Here is a 17099-nt window from a genome sequence, read left to right on the forward strand (position 1 = left end):
AAGGCGATGAACTGCATGTGTGCATTATAACACCAACCTCTTCACAAAACATTTGTTATTTCCTCTCTTACATGGCCCCACATGAATGTAGAGTCCCTGCACAATCCTAGTGCGACTAATACGATTCAGGTATTGAAGAATAGCTTCACCAAGGGCAACCTCAATGGTTGGATTTGAACCGACACCTCAACACACTTAATCAAGCACTTGAGACCACTCGGCCTGACAAAACATTTGTTAAATGTCTCGATGGGATCGACACATGGCCTTGCCATTGCTCTGCCTAACTTTCATTGATTTCAATCTAGGGTTTACAGAGAGCAACTACAGTTTTTTAAGGTCATTTTCCACTTCTAAAATACAGGATGGGGTGGCCGAGTGGTTAAGGCGATGGACTGCTTATCCATTGTGCTCTACATGCATGGGTTAGAATCTCATCGTGTAACAATTAAAATTCAGTGCTTTATTTTGGCACTGGAAGATTTTGACTTTCACAAACACTGGTAAAATTGCTGACTGCCACAGCGAGAGCACAGGACTTGGTATCTGAGTGGTGAAGGCGATGAACTGCATGTGTGGATTATAACACCAACCTCTTCAAAAAACATTTGTTATTTCCTCTCTTACATGGCCCCACATGAATGTAGAGTCCCTGCACAATCCTAGTGCGACTAATACGATTCAGGTATTGAAGAATAGCTTCACCAAGGGCAACCTCAATGGTTGGATTTGAACCGACACCTCAACACACTTAATCAAGCACTTAAGACCACTCGGCCTGACAAAACATTTGTTAAATGTCTCGATGGGATCGACACATGGCCTTGCCATTGCTCTGCCTAACTTTCATTGATTTCAATCTAGGTTTTACAGAGAGCAACTACAGTTTTTTAAGGTCATTTTCCACTTCTAAAATACAGGATGGGGTGGCCGAGTGATTAAGGCGATGGACTGCTAATCCATTGTGCTCTGCATGCATGGGTTCGAATCCCATCCTCATCGTGTAACAATTAAAATGATGTGCTTTATTTTGGCACTGGAAGATTTTGACTTTCACAAACACTGGTAAAATTGCTGACTGCCACAGCGAGAGCACAGGACTTGGTATCTGAGTGGTGAAGGCGATGAACTGCATGTGTGGATTATAACACCAACCTCTTCACACAACATTGGTTATTTCCTCTCTTACATGGCCCCACACGAAAATAGAATCCCTGCGCAATCCTAGAGCGACGAATACGATTCAGGTATTGAAGAATAACTTCACCAAGGGCAACCTCAATAGTGGCCACTCGGCCTGACAAAACATTTGTTAAATGTCTCGATGGGATCGACACATGTCCTTGCCATTGCTCTGCCTAACTTTCATTGATTTCAATCTAGGGTTTACATACAGCAACTACAGGTTTTTAAGGTAATTTGCCACATGTAAGTAACAGGATGAGGTGTATGAGTGGTTAAGGCGATGGACTGCTTATCCATTGTGCTCTACATGCATGGGTTAGAATCTCATCGTGTAACAATTAAAATTCGGTGCTTTATTTTGGCAATGGAAGATTTTGACTTTCACAAACACTGGTAAAATTGCTGACTGCCACAGCGAGAGCACAGGACTTGGTATCTGAGTGGTGAAGGCGATGAACTGCATGTGTGGATTATAACACCGACCTCTTCACACAACATTTGTTATTTCCTCTCTTACATGGCCCCACATGAATATAGAGTCCCGTCGCAATCCTAGTGCGACTAATACGATTCAGGTATTGAAGAATAGCTTCACCAAGGGCAACCTCAATGGTGGGATTTGAACCGATAGCTCAAAACACTTAATCAAGCACTTGAGACCACTCGGCCTGACAAAACATTTGTTAAATGTCTCGATGGGATCGACACATGTCCTTGCCATTGCTCTGCATAACTTTCAATGATTTCAATATAGGGTTTACATACAGCAACTACAGTCTTTTAAGGTCATTTGCAACTTCCAAAAAACAGGATGAGGTGGCCGAGTGGTTAAGGCGATGGACTGCTAATCCATTGTGCTCTGCATGCATGGGTTGGAATCCCATCCTCATCGTGTAACAATTAAAATGATGTGCTTTATTTTCGCACTGGAAGATTTTGACTTTCACAAACACTGGTAAAATTGCAGACTGCCACAGCGAGAGCACAGTACTTGGTATCTGAGTGGTGAAGGCAATGAACTGCATGTGTGGATTATAACACCAACCTCTTCACACAACATTTGTTATTTCCTCTCTTACATGGCCCCACATGAAAATATAATCCCTGCGCAATCCTAGAGCGACTAATAAGATTCAGGTATTGAAGAATGACTTCACCAAGGGCAACCTCAATAGTGGGATTTGAGCCGACACCTCAACACACTTAATCAAGCCCTGGAGACCACTCGGCCTGACAAAACATTTGTTAAATGTCTCGATGGGATCGACACATGTCCTTGCCATTGCTCTGCATAACTTTCATTGATTTCAATCTAGCGTTTACATACAGCAACTACAGTCTTTTAAGGTCATTTGCAACTTCCAAAAAACAGGATGAGGTGGCCGAGTGGTTAAGGCGATGGACTGCTAATCCATTGTGCTCTGCATGCATGGGTTCGAATACCATCCTCATCGTGTAACAATTAAAATGATGTGCTTCATTTTCGCACTGGAAGATTTTGACTTTCACAAACACTGGTAAAATTGCTGACTGCCACAGCGAGAGCACAGGACTTGGTATCTGAGTGGTGAAGGCGATGAACTGCATGTGTGGATTATAACACCAACCTCTTCACACAACATTTGTTATTTCCTCTCTTACATGGCCCCACATGAAAATATAATCCCTGCGCAATCCTAGAGCGACTAATAAGATTCAGGTATTGAAGAATGACTTCACCAAGGGCAACCTCAATAGTGGGATTTGAGCCGACACCTCAACACACTTAATCAAGCCCTGGAGACCACTCGGCCTGACAAAACATTTGTTAAATGTCTCGATGGGATCGACACATGTCCTTGCCATTGCTCTGCATAACTTTCATTGATTTCAATCTAGCGTTTACATACAGCAACTACAGTCTTTTAAGGTCATTTGCAACTTCCAAAAAACAGGATGAGGTGGCCGAGTGGTTAAGGCGATGGACTGCTAATCCATTGTGCTCTGCATGCATGGGTTCGAATCCCATCCTCATCGTGTAACAATTAAAATGATGTGCTTCATTTTCGCACTGGAAGATTTTGACTTTCACAAACACTGGTAAAATTGCTGACTGCCACAGCGAGAGCACAGGACTTGGTATCTGAGTGGTGAAGGCGATGAACTGCATGTGTGGATTATAACACCAACCTCTTCACACAACATTTGTTATTTCCTCTCTTACATGGCCCCACATGAAAATATAATCCCTGCGCAATCCTAGAGCGACTAATAAGATTCAGGTATTGAAGAATGACTTCACCAAGGGCAACCTCAATAGTGGGATTTGAACCGACACCTCAACACACTTAATCAAGCCCTGGAGACCACTCGGCCTGACAAAACATTTGTTAAATGTCTCGATGGGATCGACACATGTCCTTGCCATTGCTCTGCATAACTTTCATTGATTTCAATCTAGCGTTTACATACAGCAACTACAGTCTTTTAAGGTCATTTGCAACATCCAAAAAACAGGATGAGGTGGCCGAGTGGTTAAGGTGATGGACTGCTAATCAATTGTGCTCTGCATGCATGGGTTCGAATCCCATCCTCACCGTGTAACAATTAAAATGAGGTGCTTTATTTTGGCACTAGAAGATTTTGACTTTCACAAACACTGGTAAAATTGCTGACTGCCACAGCGAGAGCACAGGACTTGGTATCTGAGTGGTGAAGGCGATGAACTGCATGTGTGCATTATAACACCAACCTCTTCACAAAACATTTGTTATTTCCTCTCTTACATGGCCCCACATGAATGTAGAGTCCCTGCACAATCCTAGTGTGACTAATACGATTCAGGTATTGAAGAATAGCTTCACCAAGGGCAACCTCAATGGTTGGATTTGAACCGACACCTCAACACACTTAATCAAGCACTTGAGACCACTCGGCCTGACAAAACATTTGTTAAATGTCTCGATGGGATCGACACATGGCCTTGCCATTGCTCTGCATAACTTTCATTGATTTCAATCTAGCGTTTACATACAGCAACTACAATCTTTTAAGGTCATTTGCAAATTCCAAAACACAGGATGAGGTGTCCGAGTGGTTAAGGCGATGGACTGCTAATCCATTGTGCTCTGCATGCATGGGTTTGAATCCAATCCTCATCGTGTAACAATTAAAATTTGGTGCTTTATTTTGGCACTGGAAGATTTTGACTTTCACAAACACTGGTAAAATTGCTGACTGCCACAGCGAGAGCACAGGACTTGGTATCTGAGTGGTGAAGGCGAAGAACTGCATGTTTGGATTATAACACCAACCATCTCACACAAAACATTTGTTATTTCCTCTCTTACATGGCCCCACATGAATATAGAGTCCCTGCACAATCCTAGTGCGACTGGTACGATTCAGGTATTGAAGAATAGCTTCACCAAGGGCAACCTCAATGGTTGGATTTGAACCGACAGCTCAAAACACTTAATCAAGCACTTGAGACCACTCGGCCTGACAAAACATTTGTTAAATGTCTCGTTGGGATCGACACATGGCCCTGCCATTGCTCTGCCTAACTTTCATTGATTTCAATCTAGGGTTTACATATAGCAACTACAGGTTTTTAAGGTCATTTGCCACATGTAAATAACAGGATGAGGTGGATAAATGGTTAAGGCGATGGACTGCTTATCCATTGTGCTCTACATGCATGGGTTAGAATCTCATCGTGTAACAATTAAAATTCGGTGCTTTATTTTGGCACTGGAAGATTTTGACTTTCACAAACACTGGTAAAATTGCTGACTGCCACAGCGAGAGCACAGGACTTGGTATCTGAGTGGTGAAGGCGATGAACTGCATGTGTGGATTATAACACCAACCATCTCACAAAACATTTGTTATTTCCTCTCTTACATGGCCCCACATGAATATAGAGTCCCTGCACAATCCTAGTGCGACTGATACAATTCAGGTATTGAAGAATAGCTTCACCAAGGGCAACCTCAATGGTTGGATTTGAACCGACAGCTCAAAACACTTAATCAAGCACTTGAGACCACTCGGCCTGACAAAACATTTGTTAAATGTCTCGTAGGGATCGACACATGGCCCTGCCATTGCTCTGCCTAACTTTCATTGATTTCAATCTAGGGTTTACATATAGCAACTACAGGTTTTTAAGGTCATTTGCCACATGTAAATAACAGGATGAGGTGGATAAGTGGTTAAGGCGATGGACTGCTTATCCATTGTGCTCTACATGCATGGGTTAGAATCTCATCGTGTAACAATTAAAATTCTGTGCTTTATTTTGGCACTGGAAGATTTTGACTTTCACAAACACTGGTAAAATTGCTGACTGCCACAGTGAGAGCACAGGACTTGGTATCTGAGTGGTGAAGGCGATGAACTGCATGTGTGCATTATAACACCAACCTCTTCACAAAACATTTGTTATTTCCTCTCTTACATGGCCCCACATGAATGTAGAGTCCCTGCACAATCCTAGTGCGACTAATACGATTCAGGTATTGAAGAATAGCTTCACCAAGGGCAACCTCAATGGTTGGATTTGAACCGACACCTCAACACACTTAATCAAGCACTTGAGACCACTCGGCCTGACAAAACATTTGTTAAATGTCTCGATGGGATCGACACATGGCCTTGCCATTGCTCTGCCTAACTTTCATTGATTTCAATCTAGGGTTTACAGAGAGCAACTAGTTTTTTAAGGTAATTTTCCACTTCTAAAATACAGGATGGGGTGGCCGAGTGGTTAAGGCGATGGACTGCTTATCCATTGTGCTCTACATGCATGGGTTAGAATCTCATCGTGTAACAATTAAAATTCGGTGCTTTATTTTGGCACTGGAAGATTTTGACTTTCACAAACACTGGTAAAATTGCTGACTGCCACAGCGAGAGCACAGGACTTGGTATCTGAGTGGTGAAGGCGATGAACTGCATGTGTGGATTATAACACCAACCTCTTCACACAACATTTGTTATTTCCTCTCTTACATGGCCCCACATGAAAATAGAATCCCTGCGCAATCCTAGAGCGACTAATAATATTCAGGTATTGAAGAATAACTTCACCAAGGGCAACCTCAATAGTGGGATTTGAACCGACACCTCAACACACTTAATCAAGCACTGGAGTCCACTCGGCCTGACAAAACATTTGTTAAATGTCTCGATGGGATCGACACATGACCTTGCCATTGCTCTGCATAACTTTCATTGATTTCAATCTAGGGTTTACATACAGCAACTACGGTCTTTTAAGGTCATTTGCAACTTCCAAAAAACAGGATGAGGTGGCCGAGTGGTTAAGGCGATGGACTGCTAATCCATTGTGCTCTGCATGCATGGGTTCGAATCCCATCCTCATCGTGTAACAATTAAAATGATCTGCTTTATTTTGGCACTGGAAGATTTTGACTTTCACAAACACTGGTAAAATTGCTGACTGCCACAGTGAGAGCACAGGACTTGGTATCTGAGTGGTGAAGGCGATGAACTGCATGTGTGCATTATAACACCAACCTCTTCACAAAACATTTGTTATTTCCTCTCTTACATGGCCCCACATGAATGTAGAGTCCCTGCACAATCCTAGTGTGACTAATACGATTCAGGTATTGAAGAATAGCTTCACCAAGGGCAACCTCAATGGTTGGATTTGAACCGACACCTCAACACACTTAATCAAGCACTTGAGACCACTCGGCCTGACAAAACATTTGTTAAATGTCTCGATGGGATCGACACATGGCCTTGCCATTGCTCTGCCTAACTTTCATTGATTTCAATCTAGGGTTTACAGAGAGCAACTACAGTTTTTTAAGGTCATTTTCCACTTCTAAAATACAGGATGGGGTGGCCGAGTGGTTAAGGCGATGGACTGCTTATCCATTGTGCTCTACATGCATGGGTAAGAATCTCATCGTGTAACAATTAAAATTCGGTGCTTTATTTTGGCACTGGAAGATTTTGACTTTCACAAACACTGGTAAAATTGCTGACTGCCACAGCGAGAGCACAGGACTTGGTATCTGAGTGGTGAAGGCGATGAACTGCATGTGTGGATTATAACACCAACCTCTTCAAAAAACATTTGTTATTTCCTCTCTTACATGGCCCCACATGAATGTAGAGTCCCTGCACAATCCTAGTGTGACTAATACGATTCAGGTATTGAAGAATAGCTTCACCAAGGGCAACCTCAATGGTTGGATTTGAACCGACACCTCAACACACTTAATCAAGCACTTGAGACCACTCGGCCTGACAAAACATTTGTTAAATGTCTCGATGGGATCGACACATGGCCTTGCCATTGCTCTGCATAACTTTCATTGATTTCAATCTAGCGTTTACATACAGCAACTACAGTCTTTTAAGGTCATTTGCAAATTCCAAAACACAGGATGAGGTGGCCGAGTGGTTAAGGCGATGGACTGCTAATCCATTGTGCTCTGCATGCATGGGTTTGAATCCCATCCTCATCGTGTAACAATTAAAATTCGGTGCTTTATTTTGGCACTGGAAGATTTTGACTTTCACAAACACTGGTAAAATTGCTGACTGCCACAGCGAGAGCACAGGACTTGGTATCTGAGTGGTGAAGGCGATGAACTGCATGTGTGGATTATAACACCAACCATCTCACACAAAACATTTGTTATTTCCTCTCTTACATGGCCCCACATGAATATAGAGTCCCTGCACAATCCTAGTGCGACTGATACGATTCAGGTATTGAAGAATAGCTTCACCAAGGGCAACCTCAATGGTTGGATTTGAACCGACAGCTCAAAACACTTAATCAAGCACTTGAGACCACTCGGCCTGACAAAACATTTGTTAAATGTCTCGTTGGGATCGACACATGGCCCTGCCATTGCTCTGCCTAACTTTCATTGATTTCAATCTAGGGTTTACATATAGCAACTACAGGTTTTTAAGGTCATTTGCCACATGTAAATAACAGGATGAGGTGGATAAGTGGTTAAGGCGATGGACTGCTTATCCATTGTGCTCTACATGCATGGGTTAGAATCTCATCGTGTAACAATTAAAATTCGGTGCTTTATTTTGGCACTGGAAGATTTTGACTTTCACAAACACTGGTAAAATTGCTGACTGCCACAGCGAGAGCACAGGACTTGGTATCTGAGTGGTGAAGGCGATGAACTGCATGTGTGGATTATAACACCAACCATCTCACAAAACATTTGTTATTTCCTCTCTTACATGGCCCCACATGAATATAGAGTCCCTGCACAATCCTAGTGCGACTGATACGATTCAGGTATTGAAGAATAGCTTCACCAAGGGCAACCTCAATGGTTGGATTTGAACCGACAGCTCAAAACACTTAATCAAGCACTTGAGACCACTCGGCCTGACAAAACATTTGTTAAATGTCTCGTAGGGATCGACACATGGCCCTGCCATTGCTCTGCCTAACTTTCATTGATTTCAATCTAGGGTTTACATATAGCAACTACAGGTTTTTAAGGTCATTTGCCACATGTAAATAACAGGATGAGGTGGATAAGTGGTTAAGGCGATGGACTGCTTATCCATTGTGCTCTACATGCATGGGTTAGAATCTCATCGTGTAACAATTAAAATTCTGTGCTTTATTTTGGCACTGGAAGATTTTGACTTTCACAAACACTGGTAAAATTGCTGACTGCCACAGTGAGAGCACAGGACTTGGTATCTGAGTGGTGAAGGCGATGAACTGCATGTGTGCATTATAACACCAACCTCTTCACAAAACATTTGTTATTTCCTCTCTTACATGGCCCCACATGAATGTAGAGTCCCTGCACAATCCTAGTGCGACTAATACGATTCAGGTATTGAAGAATAGCTTCACCAAGGGCAACCTCAATGGTTGGATTTGAACCGACACCTCAACACACTTAATCAAGCACTTGAGACCACTCGGCCTGACAAAACATTTGTTAAATGTCTCGATGGGATCGACACATGGCCTTGCCATTGCTCTGCCTAACTTTCATTGATTTCAATCTAGGGTTTACAGAGAGCAACTACAGTTTTTTAAGGTAATTTTCCACTTCTAAAATACAGGATGGGGTGGCCGAGTGGTTAAGGCGATGGACTGCTTATCCATTGTGCTCTACATGCATGGGTTAGAATCTCATCGTGTAACAATTAAAATTCGGTGCTTTATTTTGGCACTGGAAGATTTTGACTTTCACAAACACTGGTAAAATTGCTGACTGCCACAGCGAGAGCACAGGACTTGGTATCTGAGTGGTGAAGGCGATGAACTGCATGTGTGGATTATAACACCAACCTCTTCACACAACATTTGTTATTTCCTCTCTTACATGGCCCCACATGAAAATAGAATCCCTGCGCAATCCTAGAGCGACTAATAATATTCAGGTATTGAAGAATAACTTCACCAAGGGCAACCTCAATAGTGGGATTTGAACCGACACCTCAACACACTTAATCAAGCACTGGAGTCCACTCGGCCTGACAAAACATTTGTTAAATGTCTCGATGGGATCGACACATGACCTTGCCATTGCTCTGCATAACTTTCATTGATTTCAATCTAGGGTTTACATACAGCAACTACGGTCTTTTAAGGTCATTTGCAACTTCCAAAAAACAGGATGAGGTGGCCGAGTGGTTAAGGCGATGGACTGCTAATCCATTGTGCTCTGCATGCATGGGTTCAAATCCCATCCTCATCGTGTAACAATTAAAATGATCTGCTTTATTTTGGCACTGGAAGATTTTGACTTTCACAAACACTGGTAAAATTGCTGACTGCCACAGTGAGAGCACAGGACTTGGTATCTGAGTGGTGAAGGCGATGAACTGCATGTGTGCATTATAACACCAACCTCTTCACAAAACATTTGTTATTTCCTCTCTTACATGGCCCCACATGAATGTAGAGTCCCTGCACAATCCTAGTGTGACTAATACGATTCAGGTATTGAAGAATAGCTTCACCAAGGGCAACCTCAATGGTTGGATTTGAACCGACACCTCAACACACTTAATCAAGCACTTGAGACCACTCGGCCTGACAAAACATTTGTTAAATGTCTCGATGGGATCGACACATGGCCTTGCCATTGCTCTGCCTAACTTTCATTGATTTCAATCTAGGGTTTACAGAGAGCAACTACAGTTTTTTAAGGTCATTTTCCACTTCTAAAATACAGGATGGGGTGGCCGAGTGGTTAAGGCGATGGACTGCTTATCCATTGTGCTCTACATGCATGGGTTAGAATCTCATCGTGTAACAATTAAAATTCGGTGCTTTATTTTGGCACTGGAAGATTTTGACTTTCACAAACACTGGTAAAATTGCTGACTGCCACAGCGAGGGCACAGGACTTGGTATCTGAGTGGTGAAGGCGATGAACTGCATGTGTGGATTATAACACCAACCTCTTCAAAAAACATTTGTTATTTCCTCTCTTACATGGCCCCACATGAATGTAGAGTCCCTGCACAATCCTAGTGCGACTAATACGATTCAGGTATTGAAGAATAGCTTCACCAAGGGCAACCTCAATGGTTGGATTTGAACCGACACCTCAACACACTTAATCAAGCACTGGAGTCCACTCGGCCTGACAAAACATTTGTTAAATGTCTCGATGGGATCGACACATGACCTTGCCATTGCTCTGCATAACTTTCATTGATTTCAATCTAGGGTTTACACACAGCAACTACGGTCTTTTAAGGTCATTTGCAACTTCCAAAAAACAGGATGAGGTGGCCGAGTGGTTAAGGCGATGGACTGCTAATCCATTGTGCTCTGCATGCATGGGTTCGAATCCCATCCTCATCGTGTAACAATTATAATGATCTGCTTAATTTTGGCACTGGAAGATTTTGACTTTCACAAACACTGGTAAAATTGCTGACTGCCACAGTGAGAGCACAGGACTTGGTATCTGAGTGGTGAAGGCGATGAACTGCATGTGTGCATTATAACACCAACCTCTTCACAAAACATTTGTTATTTCCTCTCTTACATGGCCCCACATGAATGTAGAGTCCCTGCACAATCCTAGTGCGACTAATACGATTCAGGTATTGAAGAATAGCTTCACCAAGGGCAACCTCAATGGTTGGATTTGAACCGACACCTCAACACACTTAATCAAGCACTTGAGACCACTCGGCCTGACAAAACATTTGTTAAATGTCTCGATGGGATCGACACATGGCCTTGCCATTGCTCTGCCTAACTTTCATTGATTTCAATCTAGGGTTTACAGAGAGCAACTACAGTTTTTTAAGGTCATTTTCCACTTCTAAAATACAGGATGGGGTGGCCGAGTGGTTAAGGCGATGGACTGCTTATCCATTGTGCTCTACATGCATGGGTTAGAATCTCATCGTGTAACAATTAAAATTCGGTGCTTTATTTTGGCACTGGAAGATTTTGACTTTCACAAACACTGGTAAAATTGCTGACTGCCACAGCGAGAGCACAGGACTTGGTATCTGAGTGGTGAAGGCGATGAACTGCATGTGTGGATTATAACACCAACCTCTTCAAAAAACATTTGTTATTTCCTCTCTTACATGGCCCCACATGAATGTAGAGTCCCTGCACAATCCTAGTGCGACTAATACGATTCAGGTATTGAAGAATAGCTTCACCAAGGGCAACCTCAATGGTTGGATTTGAACTGACACCTCAACACACTTAATCAAGCACTTGAGACCACTCGGCCTGACAAAACATTTGTTAAATGTCTCGATGGGATCGACACATGGCCTTGCCATTGCTCTGCCTAACTTTCATTGATATCAATCTAGGTTTTACAGAGAGCAACTACAGTTTTTTAAGGTCATTTTCCACTTCTAAAATACATGATGAGGTGGCCGAGTGGTTAAGGCGATGGACTGCTAATCCATTGTGCTCTGCATGCATGGGTTAGAATCCCATCCCCATCGTGTAACAATTAAAATTCGGTGATTTGTTTTGGCACTGGAAGATTTTGACTTTCACAAACACTGGTAAAATTGCTGACTGCCACAGTGAGAGCACAGGACTTGGTATCTGAGTGGTGAAGGCGATGAACTGCATGTGTGCATTATAACACCAACCTCTTCACAAAACATTTGTTATTTCCTCTCTTACATGGCCCCACATGAATGTAAAGTCCCTGCACAATCCTAGTGTGACTAATACGATTCAGGTATTGAAGAATAGCTTCACCAAGGGCAACCTCAATGGTTGGATTTGAACCGACACCTCAACACACTTAATCAAGCACTTGAGACCACTCGGCCTGACAAAACATTTGTTAAATGTCTCGATGGGATCGACACATGGCCTTGCCATTGCTCTGCCTAACTTTCATTGATTTCAATCTAGGGTTTACAGAGAGCAACTACAGTTTTTTAAGGTCATTTTCCACTTCTAAAATACAGGATGGGGTGGCCGAGTGGTTAAGGCGATGGACTGCTTATCCATTGTGCTCTACATGCATGGGTTAGAATCTCATCGTGTAACAATTAAAATTCGGTGCTTTATTTTGGCACTGGAAGATTTTGACTTTCACAAACACTGGTAAAATTGCTGACTGCCACAGCGAGAGCACAGGACTTGGTATCTGAGTGGTGAAGGCGATGAACTGCATGTGTGGATTATAACACCAACCTCTTCACACAACATTTGTTATTTCCTCTCTTACATGGCCCCACATGAAAATAGAATCCCTGCGCAATCCTAGAGCGACTAATAAGATTCAGGTATTGAAGAATAACTTCACCAAGGGCAACCTCAATAGTGGGATTTGAACCGACACCTCAACACACTTAATCAAGCACTGGAGTCCACTCGGCCTGACAAAACATTTGTTAAATGTCTCGATGGGATCGACACATGACCTTGCCATTGCTCTGCATAACTTTCATTGATTTCAATCTAGGGTTTACATACAGCAACTACGGTCTTTTAAGGTCATTTGCAAATTCCAATTAACAGGATGAGGTGGCCGAGTGGTTAAGGCGATGGACTGCTAATCCATTGTGCTCTGCATGCGTGGGTTCGAATCCCATCCTCATCGTGTAACAATTAAAATGATCTGCTTTATTTTGGCACTGGAAGATTTTGACTTTCACAAACACTGGTAAAATTGCTGACTGCCACAGCGAGAGCACAGGACTTGGTATCTGAGTGGTGAAGGCGATGAACTGCATGTGTGGATTATAACACCAACCTCTTCAAAAAACATTTGTTATTTCCTCTCTTACATGGCCCCACATGAATGTAGAGTCCCTGCACAATCCTAGTGCGACTAATACGATTCAGGTATTGAAGAATAGCTTCACCAAGGGCAACCTCAATGGTTGGATTTGAACCGACACCTCAACACACTTAATCAAGCACTTGAGACCACTCGGCCTGACAAAACATTTGTTAAATGTCTCGATGGGATCGACACATGGCCTTGCCATTGCTCTGCCTAACTTTCATTGATTTCAATCTAGGGTTTACAGAGAGCAACTACAGTTTTTTAAGGTCATTTTCCACTTCTAAAATACAGGATGGGGTGGCCGAGTGGTTAAGGCGATGGACTGCTTATCCATTGTGCTCTACATGCATGGGTTAGAATCTCATCGTGTAACAATTAAAATTCGGTGCTTTATTTTGGCACTGGAAGATTTTGACTTTCACAAACACTGGTAAAATTGCTGACTGCCACAGCGAGGGCACAGGACTTGGTATCTGAGTGGTGAAGGCGATGAACTGCATGTGTGGATTATAACACCAACCTCTTCAAAAAACATTTGTTATTTCCTCTCTTACATGGCCCCACATGAATGTAGAGTCCCTGCACAATCCTAGTGCGACTAATACGATTCAGGTATTGAAGAATAGCTTCACCAAGGGCAACCTCAATGGTTGGATTTGAACCGACACCTCAACACACTTAATCAAGCACTGGAGTCCACTCGGCCTGACAAAACATTTGTTAAATGTCTCGATGGGATCGACACATGACCTTGCCATTGCTCTGCATAACTTTCATTGATTTCAATCTAGGGTTTACACACAGCAACTACGGTCTTTTAAGGTCATTTGCAACTTCCAAAAAACAGGATGAGGTGGCCGAGTGGTTAAGGTGATGGACTGCTAATCCATTGTGCTCTGCATGCATGGGTTCGAATCCCATCCTCATCGTGTAACAATTATAATGATCTGCTTAATTTTGGCACTGGAAGATTTTGACTTTCACAAACACTGGTAAAATTGCTGACTGCCACAGTGAGAGCACAGGACTTGGTATCTGAGTGGTGAAGGCGATGAACTGCATGTGTGCATTATAACACCAACCTCTTCACAAAACATTTGTTATTTCCTCTCTTACATGGCCCCACATGAATGTAGAGTCCCTGCACAATCCTAGTGCGACTAATACGATTCAGGTATTGAAGAATAGCTTCACCAAGGGCAACCTCAATGGTTGGATTTGAACCGACACCTCAACACACTTAATCAAGCACTTGAGACCACTCGGCCTGACAAAACATTTGTTAAATGTCTCGATGGGATCGACACATGGCCTTGCCATTGCTCTGCCTAACTTTCATTGATTTCAATCTAGGGTTTACAGAGAGCAACTACAGTTTTTTAAGGTCATTTTCCACTTCTAAAATACAGGATGGGGTGGCCGAGTGGTTAAGGCGATGGACTGCTTATCCATTGTGCTCTACATGCATGGGTTAGAATCTCATCGTGTAACAATTAAAATTCGGTGCTTTATTTTGGCACTGGAAGATTTTGACTTTCACAAACACTGGTAAAATTGCTGACTGCCACAGCGAGAGCACAGGACTTGGTATCTGAGTGGTGAAGGCGATGAACTGCATGTGTGGATTATAACACCAACCTCTTCAAAAAACATTTGTTATTTCATCTCTTACATGGCCCCACATGAATGTAGAGTCCCTGCACAATCCTAGTGCGACTAATACGATTCAGGTATTGAAGAATAGCTTCACCAAGGGCAACCTCAATGGTTGGATTTGAACTGACACCTCAACACACTTAATCAAGCACTTGAGACCACTCGGCCTGACAAAACATTTGTTAAATGTCTCGATGGGATCGACACATGGCCTTGCCATTGCTCTGCCTAACTTTCATTGATATCAATCTAGGTTTTACAGAGAGCAACTACAGTTTTTTAAGGTCATTTTCCACTTCTAAAATACAGGATGAGGTGGCCGAGTGGTTAAGGCGATGGACTGCTAATCCATTGTGCTCTGCATGCATGGGTTAGAATCCCATCCCCATCGTGTAACAATTAAAATTCGGTGATTTGTTTTGGCACTGGAAGATTTTGACTTTCACAAACACTGGTAAAATTGCTGACTGCCACATTGAGAGCACAGGACTTGGTATCTGAGTGGTGAAGGCGATGAACTGCATGTGTGCATTATAACACCAACCTCTTCACAAAACATTTGTTATTTCCTCTCTTACATGGCCCCACATGAATGTAGAGTCCCTGCACAATCCTAGTGTGACTAATACGATTCAGGTATTGAAGAATAGCTTCACCAAGGGCAACCTCAATGGTTGGATTTGAACCGACACCTCAACACACTTAATCAAGCACTTGAGACCACTCGGCCTGACAAAACATTTGTTAAATGTCTCGATGGGATCGACACATGGCCTTGCCATTGCTCTGCCTAACTTTCATTGATTTCAATCTAGGGTTTACAGAGAGCAACTACAGTTTTTTAAGGTCATTTTCCACTTCTAAAATACAGGATGGGGTGGCCGAGTGGTTAAGGCGATGGACTGCTTATCCATTGTGCTCTACATGCATGGGTTAGAATCTCATCGTGTAACAATTAAAATTCGGTGCTTTATTTTGGCACTGGAAGATTTTGACTTTCACAAACACTGGTAAAATTGCTGACTGCCACAGCGAGAGCACAGGACTTGGTATCTGAGTGGTGAAGGCGATGAACTGCATGTGTGGATTATAACACCAACCTCTTCACACAACATTTGTTATTTCCTCTCTTACATGGCCCCACATGAAAATAGAATCCCTGCGCAATCCTAGAGCGACTAATAAGATTCAGGTATTGAAGAATAACTTCACCAAGGGCAACCTCAATAGTGGGATTTGAACCGACACCTCAACACACTTAATCAAGCACTGGAGTCCACTCGGCCTGACAAAACATTTGTTAAATGTCTCGATGGGATCGACACATGACCTTGCCATTGCTCTGCATAACTTTCATTGATTTCAATCTAGGGTTTACATACAGCAACTACGGTCTTTTAAGGTCATTTGCAAATTCCAATTAACAGGATGAGGTGGCCGAGTGGTTAAGGCGATGGACTGCTAATCCATTGTGCTCTGCATGCGTGGGTTCGAATCCCATCCTCATCGTGTAACAATTAAAATGATCTGCTTTATTTTGGCACTGGAAGATTTTGACTTTCACAAACACTGGTAAAATTGCTGACTGCCACAGCGAGAGCACAGGACTTGGTATCTGAGTGGTGAAGGCGATGAACTGCATGTGTGGATTATAACACCAACCTCTTCAAAAAACATTTGTTATTTCCTCTCTTACATGGCCCCACATGAATGTAGAGTCCCTGCACAATCCTAGTGCGACTAATACGATTCAGGTATTGAAGAATAGCTTCACCAAGGGCAACCTCAATGGTTGGATTTGAACCGACACCTCAACACACTTAATCAAGCACTGGAGTCCACTCGGCCTGACAAAACATTTGTTAAATGTCTCGATGGGATCGACACATGACCTTGCCATTGCTCTGCATAACTTTCATTGATTTCAATCTAGGGTTTACATACAGCAACTACGGTCTTTTAAGGTCATTTGCAACTTCCAAAATACAGGATGGG

The 17099-nt window shown here is 42.7% G+C and overlaps 7 non-coding genes across 7 annotated transcripts; all 7 read left to right on the forward strand.

The window, feature by feature from the left end:
- Nucleotides 1-3119: 3119 nt before the first annotated feature.
- On the forward strand, nucleotides 3120-3201 carry trnas-gcu (transfer RNA serine (anticodon GCU)). The gene has a single exon. It is a non-coding gene; the product is annotated as a tRNA-Ser (tRNA).
- A 3272-nt stretch (nucleotides 3202-6473) lies between these two features.
- Nucleotides 6474-6555, forward strand: trnas-gcu (transfer RNA serine (anticodon GCU)). The gene has a single exon. It is a non-coding gene; the product is annotated as a tRNA-Ser (tRNA).
- Nucleotides 6556-9823: 3268 nt separating this feature from the next.
- On the forward strand, nucleotides 9824-9905 carry trnas-gcu (transfer RNA serine (anticodon GCU)). The gene has a single exon. It is a non-coding gene; the product is annotated as a tRNA-Ser (tRNA).
- Nucleotides 9906-10941: 1036 nt separating this feature from the next.
- On the forward strand, nucleotides 10942-11023 carry trnas-gcu (transfer RNA serine (anticodon GCU)). The gene has a single exon. It is a non-coding gene; the product is annotated as a tRNA-Ser (tRNA).
- Nucleotides 11024-13177: 2154 nt separating this feature from the next.
- trnas-gcu (transfer RNA serine (anticodon GCU)) lies at nucleotides 13178-13259 on the forward strand. Its single transcript has one exon. It is a non-coding gene; the product is annotated as a tRNA-Ser (tRNA).
- Nucleotides 13260-14295: 1036 nt separating this feature from the next.
- Nucleotides 14296-14377, forward strand: trnas-gcu (transfer RNA serine (anticodon GCU)). The gene has a single exon. It is a non-coding gene; the product is annotated as a tRNA-Ser (tRNA).
- Nucleotides 14378-16531: 2154 nt separating this feature from the next.
- On the forward strand, nucleotides 16532-16613 carry trnas-gcu (transfer RNA serine (anticodon GCU)). The gene has a single exon. It is a non-coding gene; the product is annotated as a tRNA-Ser (tRNA).
- Nucleotides 16614-17099: the final 486 nt, after the last annotated feature.

Source organism: Oncorhynchus mykiss, chromosome 15 (genome assembly GCF_057628025.1).
Source record: "Oncorhynchus mykiss isolate SJ-2025 chromosome 15, ASM5762802v1, whole genome shotgun sequence".
Taxonomy (NCBI): domain Eukaryota; kingdom Metazoa; phylum Chordata; class Actinopteri; order Salmoniformes; family Salmonidae; genus Oncorhynchus; species Oncorhynchus mykiss.